This window comes from Montipora capricornis, chromosome 14, assembly GCF_036669925.1.
Source record: "Montipora capricornis isolate CH-2021 chromosome 14, ASM3666992v2, whole genome shotgun sequence".
NCBI lineage: Eukaryota > Metazoa > Cnidaria > Anthozoa > Scleractinia > Acroporidae > Montipora > Montipora capricornis.
The window spans coordinates 24,867,638-24,875,137 of record NC_090896.1 but is presented as its reverse complement, the minus strand read 5'-3'; the positions used below and the strand labels follow the sequence as shown (position 1 = coordinate 24,875,137).

At 40.3% G+C, this 7,500-nt stretch overlaps 1 long non-coding RNA gene across 1 annotated transcript in view; it reads right to left on the bottom strand.

Annotated features, from left to right (window-relative positions):
* Nucleotides 1–6,948: 6,948 nt before the first annotated feature.
* Nucleotides 6,949–7,500, bottom strand: part of LOC138032635 (uncharacterized) — a 4,098-nt gene continuing 3,546 nt past the window's right edge. Inside the window, exon 2 of the long non-coding RNA XR_011128424.1 lies at nucleotides 6,949–7,500. This exon is cut by the window's right edge and continues 2,332 nt beyond it. This is a non-coding gene — a long non-coding RNA (uncharacterized lncRNA).

The window sequence follows — 7,500 nt, the reverse complement described above, 5'->3', positions numbered from 1 at the left end:
GCACTTAGAAATTCAGGCACTGTGGAGAAAGAATTTGGAATTGCAGAGGAGTCACCTGAACAGCAGAAATACCTCAACGCCCTGGCTGAGACTTACCGGCACGCATCTTGTTGGGAAACGCGGCGGCAAGTACTGTCTATAATGGCAGATCTGATATCCTTTAAGCGTATGCAGCATTATATACCTGGTTTGACTGAGTACCGCTTCAAAATGGCGAGGCATCATGCGCTGCAGTATTGGCGTGGTGCGTGGTATTTGTTGAACGAGGCCCGTATGCCAGAAGAGGAATTAGAAGACCAGTTATACACGTTCAAACAATCAGAGGAGGCTATTACGTCTTGGAAAGCACACCAACTTCGCAGTGTTCGGCAAGATCAAGCGAGAATTGACTGCTTGAATTTGCTTGACGACGCTTCGGTTCTCATAACCCAAGACTGGGCGATGAAATTTTTACCCGCGAAGTATCGCGAATCTCAGTCCGACTGGTTCGGAAAACGGAGGCTTTCGTGGCATTTAAGCGTTGTGGCGCGAAAAGTAGACGGAAGGCTGCAAAGCCAGACATTCGTACATATCATCGAGAACTGTTTACAAGATACATCTGCAGTTGTACGCATCTTAGAGCATACTTTGCGCACCCTTAAATTCGAGCACCCAGAGATCACATCTGCCTTTCTCCCCCAGGACAATGCTGGGTGTTATCACAACTCAGTGTTGCTGGCAACATGTAACGCAATGAAGACCAAAACCGGTGTCAGAGTCCGCCGGGTCGACTTCAGCGACCCACAAGGCGGAAAAGGAGCTTGCGACAGGAGAGCTGCCTCAATAAAGGCTCACGTCAGACGTCACATTAACGAGGGTCACGATGTGCAGAATGCCAAAGACTTCAGAGACGCTATGTTGTCTAACGGAGGTCTAAATGGTGTACGGGTTGTCCTAGTTAACGCAAGCACTGAAGGAAAGAATGTTCTCCCTCACGTTAAGTTAGCGAGAGTAAGTTCCCTGAACAACTTCCAGTACAGCTAGCAAGGTATTACCGTCTGGAGGGCGTTTCAGGTGGGACAAGGCAAACTAATTAACCAAAGCTAAATTGAAGGTACGTATTGCATTCATGTTTCACATAAGCAATGCAGTCTATACAACTGATTTTATTATTGCTGTCAAATTTCTGGAAAGTGGAACTGTTTGGCTGCTGTTTGTCGTAAAATAGTTTTCAGGGGTTTGTAAGCTGTAATTAGCACAACTTCTTTCCCAGGGTCTTGAAATTTTCAAGTTAAGTGGCTATCGAGTAAAATACCCTTGTAACGTCTGCTTATGTAACGTCATGATCACCTTATTCAAAATCCACATTAACGGTGGAGATATATGAAGAGGAACGATTGTATTTAGCATATATCAAATAAACAGCCACACCTCAAACCCTTTCTCAGAATTTGGGTACATATTTGGGGTTTCCTGTGGTTCGCTAAGGTTGTATGACTTGCCTATACAATGGCTGTCTTCTGTTTGTGGCCTTTTGAAAACTACTCAAATGACCATTACAAAGGAATTATCATACATGGCATGCAACAGCCAAAACAAAAAGGCAGAAAAGGTATTAGAACACAAAAAAGGTTTCTACGTGCTACGTGCATCAATTGGGAAGTCAAATGAGTAAATAGCAAAGCATTTTCGTCATATGATCAAATGAATCATTTTGCGTGGACTATTTTGCGACGAATGCTCTATTAAATCAACAGTCAGACCTTTACAATGATTAGGGTTCTGTTTCTTCCAGTTCCAAATTACTTGCAAAATTGTTCCTTCGAGGGAAGATTCTCCCATGGAGACTTTGTTAGTGTGTCACAAGAAAGGTCAAAAAAAGTGCAAGTGGACGATGAGCAGCCAGCAGCAGAGAGTGATAAGTTCTCAAGTGAACTCCTTACCTGCCCAAATGAAGAATGTGTCAAAATGTACCAGAGGCATTCCAGTTTGGAAAAGCACCTATTGTTTGGTCAGTGCAAGATGGTGCCTGAGAGATGCACTCTGTTGGACGTGGCTAAAAAGAAATACCACGCCCTTTTAGTCGAAGGCTCGAGTGAAGCAGTCTCGGCAGCCCTTGAACAAGAAGACGTCTCAGTAAGCGCTAACAATTTACCCGAGGGGTGGACCTTGAAGACTATCAAAAAGTTTAATCGATTCAGTGATACCCAGAAGAAATATTTGGAGGCAAAATTTAATCTTGGCCAGGCAAAAGGCCAAAAACAGGATCCCATTAATGTAGCCCGAGACATGAGATTTGCCAAGAAGATGGATGGCTCGAAGCTGTTAGCCCTACTGATGGAAATGGGCCCACACAAGGACAGAGAAAAACTCTGACCAGGGTGGGAATTGAACCCACGACCTTCGGGTTAGATCTCCGCCTCTCTACCGACTGAGCTACAAGGTCAGACGGGAGCAGGCCGTGGGAAGTGAAGATGTTAAAGTCACGGCAATGAACATGTACAAGTACAAGGAAAGGTTACTTCAAGAAGTTCAATTGCGGCATCCAATTGTATATGACAACCTAGACATTTGCGCCTTGTACAAAGAAAAGAGACTCAAGCAGCTCAGCATTGCTATGCTTCGTGTTGTATGCAACTACTTTGACATAACAACGGAAGGTTTTAATAACAAACGAAAGGCAGAATACATAGATGCTCTAAGTGGACTTGTTTTAGCTTGCGATTGCAATGAGTAAGAAAAAATAGGAAATATGTATACCATATGCATAACGTTTCGATCTGTCAGTAGCCAGGGAACATCTCACTAGCTAGTGGAGTATAGGGCGAAATAAAAATTCGCAAGTAAAGCGATCTGAACCTGGCTGAGCCGAGAGAATGACATCTAATGAGAAAGGGCCTCCTCGTTTCTAGCCTGGGGGAGCACCTGTAAAACCGGGCAGTGGGAGAGATTGCGCCGATGGAAGCTCAGGACGGGACGTTGGTTTTCGCCTCCCCTACATCTCGCTTCCCGTTTACACCTGCAACGCAGGCTCATAAATTATTTTCGCCCTTTACCCCAATTAACCTACTTTTCAGAGAGTAAGGTAAGGCTCATAATTTACTCACTTTTAGTACGACAAACAAGTCGGTCACAAAAGTCTCGACAGCGTAGACAAGGAAGAATGTTTGCAAATGTAAAATAACAGAGCGTGTTGTCTTAATTGTTTTACATTCATCATGTGAAATGAGACAGAAATACCTTAATAGGTATTTTTCACTTTAAGAGCAGAACTTAAACAGTCGAACAGGGGCGTGGGTGGGGGAATTTAAAAGAATTTACCAAAGGAACTGAAACTATTAAAGCATATAATTACTTTTTTAGTACGATAACTTCCGTCCGCAATCGAAATATTCTAGAATCTTGATTACCAGTTCTACTACAATTAATATTAATAATGAGTATGTGTAGGAGCAATAGCAATGAGCTCTGAGTAGGACAGAACCATGTGTTAATGTTACATCCAGAAATAATAAATATCTCACCCATGTGTATTAATATTATTATTATTATTATTATTATTATTATTATTATTATTATTATTATTAGAATTCCGAACGAAACTGACCAAACTATTAGCTTGGGTTGCCTGTGTCAACTGGTTAATATGTAACCTGGCAACAGTTCTGAGTGCTTCACTCACGAGACGCAAAGTAGCTCAAAGAGTCAGCAGAAAGGCGAAATTGAGGTAAGAATAACTCCGAGTATTTATTCATCTATTTATTCTAATATAGTCTCTAAAGATTTTTCTTGAAAACGATTTATAAACTGACATTTTGTTGCGTGCTGCATGGTCTGTGCTCGCCAACCGCCAAATGTTTAATTAACTATTGAAAACACCCCTTTTCTAAATAGACTCGTTTGCGGCTAGAAACTGTCTTTAAATTACAGCAACAGATATCTGGAGGCTGAAAACAACTGTTTTTACCGGAGAACGACCCACAGGCGAACACTTCAGGGTCGATTTTCGAGATGATAATCGCGGCGTGAAAGTTCAAGATGTCAAGCGATTAGCTCAAGTGTCTGATTACAAGACGCTGTCAAATTTTTGCGTTTTATTTACCCAAGCTAGATTTGCGATAAAAAGTAAGATGAAGTGATACTTTTATCCAGAAAAATAGTTTTGAGAGGTAAATCCATGTACCAGATTGACTTTTTGTCCACAAATTTGACCTAACTTTGGAAGTGATGAGACATAGCCTTGGCGTATAATTTTGAAAAATTGTTAAAAATTCAGGTTCATATTACATGTGGATCTGACAACACGAAATAAGTACTCAAACATTATATTTAAATAATACGGGTTAGCTTTCCCAGCTACGCACAATATCTTGGCTTGCTAGCCTTCGCAAAAAAGTGTAACTTAGAGGCGAGTTTTGCTCTTTCAGGGACAAAATACTAAAGGCCGTCTGGAGAAGAAAATAAAAATCCAAACAACCTCAAAGTTACAGTTTTGAAACAAGTTAGTAAAAACCTTCTTCCTGACAAATTTTCAGAAAATTGATTTTTTCTATCTTGCATAGGTATAGACAAGAGAAAATGAGGGGAGAGAGAGGGAGGCTCAGGGCGTTGGCCGGGATATGTTATGTCCACGAAAGTTATTTTTAGACGAGCGGAAGTCTTTGTTCTAGCGGACGTCTGTCTTCCGAGACGTCCGCATGCAGTCTGGCCTCGCTCTCAGGTTCTTAGTGAAAAGAGAAAATGACGGCCTACGTGGAAGGCTGATGAATATTTATTTTCTTTCAAACATCGGACCGAGGTTGGCCTGCATGCGGACGTCTCGGAAGACTTCCGCTCGTCTAAAAATAACTTTCGTGGACTTGACATATCCCAAGGGCTGGACCGGGAGCCTCCCTCTCTGTCCCCTCATTTTCTCTTGGTATAGATGACCTTTACAGCAAGTCGCTCTTAAGAGGGTAAATTTTACTCTTGAAAAGGAGTGGTTTTGTACCTTTTTGTCTCACCCCAGTTTTGGAGTTAATTTAACTCTGTCAAGGGTAAATTGAACTCCATTTAAAGAGTTCAATTCACTCCAATAGAAGGATAAACTTTACTCTTGTATTGGAGTGAATTTTACACCACAGGAGGGGTAAACAATACTGGAGTAAATTTTTACCCCAACAAAAGAGTAAAAGATATAGGAGTACATTTTACTCCAAAAACGGAGTAAGGATTACCGGAGTGAATTTTATTCCAAAAATGGAGTGGTTTTGTACCTTTTTTTCATTCCCTTTTTGGAGTTAAATCTACTCCTTGAAATAACAGTGTAGCAGTTGACAGTTTGTATTGAACAAAGAAAGGCAATTTTCTCGAACCTGAAAAAAAAAAGTTTCAGCTCTTTGCAAGCTTTCTTTTCTCTAGATCCTGTGAAATAAATTTCGGAGACGGAATTTATGATTGCTAACTAAGATGACGAAAAGTGATTGGAAAGGGATTATTTGAAGTGAAAATCTTCTTTTTCAACAACTTTTCCCATTTTCCACTTTGATAACCAGCAACAAACGAAGCTAATCTGTCAAGTTTGCATCCGGTTAATTTCATCTATCGGGGTTAACAACTTCAATCTCAGTCATTCATTTCAGTAGCTAGGAATGCACCGTGCTCCCACAAGTCTCCTAAAGCTCAGTGGTAAAGCATCCGAGCTAGTCATCGGAAGGCTGTCCCAGGTTCGACTCCTGCCGAGGAGCACTCGGATACTTTCCGAGTATCCCAGAATCACCATCGACATCATTAAATAATCATGGCCTAGCTCACACGAGTCTCCTATAGCTCAGTGGTAGAACATTCGAACTAGTAATCGACAATCGGGAGGTCGGAGTTTGGATATATTCCTGCAAAGGAGCACTCGGATTTTTCCCGAGAATTCCCGAGTCACTATTGAATAAGAATATCATCATTCTTCACCTGGCCCCAGTTGTTCAAACGATGGATAGCGCTATCCGCCGGATAAATCACTCTCCAGTGGATAAGTAATACCGAAATCAATTGCGCTATCCAGTGGATAGTGATTTATCCAGTGAATAGCTTTATCCACCTTTTGAACAACTGGGGCCTGGAAGATATTATTAAAAAAGTGGTTCGAAGGAAGCTGTGTTTAGAATATACTCCCTCTCTTTAGATCATGAAGTTCAGGGGCGGATCTAGCATTTTTTTGAAAGTGGGGGCCGAACAAGAATACTAATCAGCGAGCGTTAGCGCGCCTCGGTAGCGCCTTAGGCGCTACATTCTAGGGGGGTTTGGATACTCTTACATGCAATCTGGTGCAATCTGGAAAGTAAAATATCAGGATTCCATATTGAATAAAATTATAAGTTGTAGTTATAATGATGCATGGTTTGTGACTCTTCGCTCCAAAGTCACAACAGCCTTGGAAGAAACGAGTGAAGTGTCTGTATACCACAAGTGCGGAGGATGGTGATCTTTACGTCTGCTTTCTTAGCCATTTTCTGAATCTTTTCATGCACTGAATGCGCAAACACTGTTTTTGCATCCTTGCGTATATCTGCCAGCTGATCTTTCACCACGTTAATATGCCTGTATGCCTCAATAACATCCAATGTCGAACCCTGTAACGAACGGCTAAGTCCTACCCTGAATCCAAAAAGATGCTTGGCAGTGTAAAAGCCAGCAATGAACACAGGGTTCTTGATTTGATGGAACAGCTCATAAGCACGTACGTGTCACAATGTTATTCTCATTGTACACAGCAAAAAAAGCCGAGTAAATTGAACTCAAAATAGTGAGTAAATCGTTGCATCCATAGTAACTCATTATATTGAGTAACCTGTAGCAGAAATGTTGAGTAATTTATTCTCTCGGGATGGAGTAAGTTTACTCAGGGTGAGTTAACTCACTCAGTTGTATGAGTAAGAGTACTCATACATTGAGTAACATTAACTCAAATTTAGAGGTAAAAGTACTCAAGAGAGATGCATCCATACTGACTCTTTATTTTGAGTAAAATGATTATCTACTCATAGATTGAGTAAGTCGTACTCTACATTTTGAGTAAAACAGAAATTTACTCACACAACGAGTTTTAATAGTACTCAAGGTATTGAGTAAAATATATGTATAAAAGTACCCTACATATCGAGTAAAATAAAATGACATTTTCAATTCAACATTTTCAGCTGAATAAAAGTTAATCCGATTAAATATCACCATACTTACATCATAATCATAAAAGTCATCTTTATACGTTCGAAATACTTTTAGTGATTGTACTCTTTAGTTACATGTGATCCATGACAAATACTTTTGCTTATTACTCCCTAAATAATTTAATATTTCGTCTACTTTGGTATATTAAGCACCAACTATTACGCCTCCTTTTATGGATTAAAATAATCACTCTTAATGTTTAGTATTTATAAAATACTCTCAAAACCTGAATAGTAAGGAATTCTCATTTTTTTTTCTTCAGTTTGCAAAGCCAACCTAAAACCTCACTTTATATGAATACGAATGAAGTAAAACAAT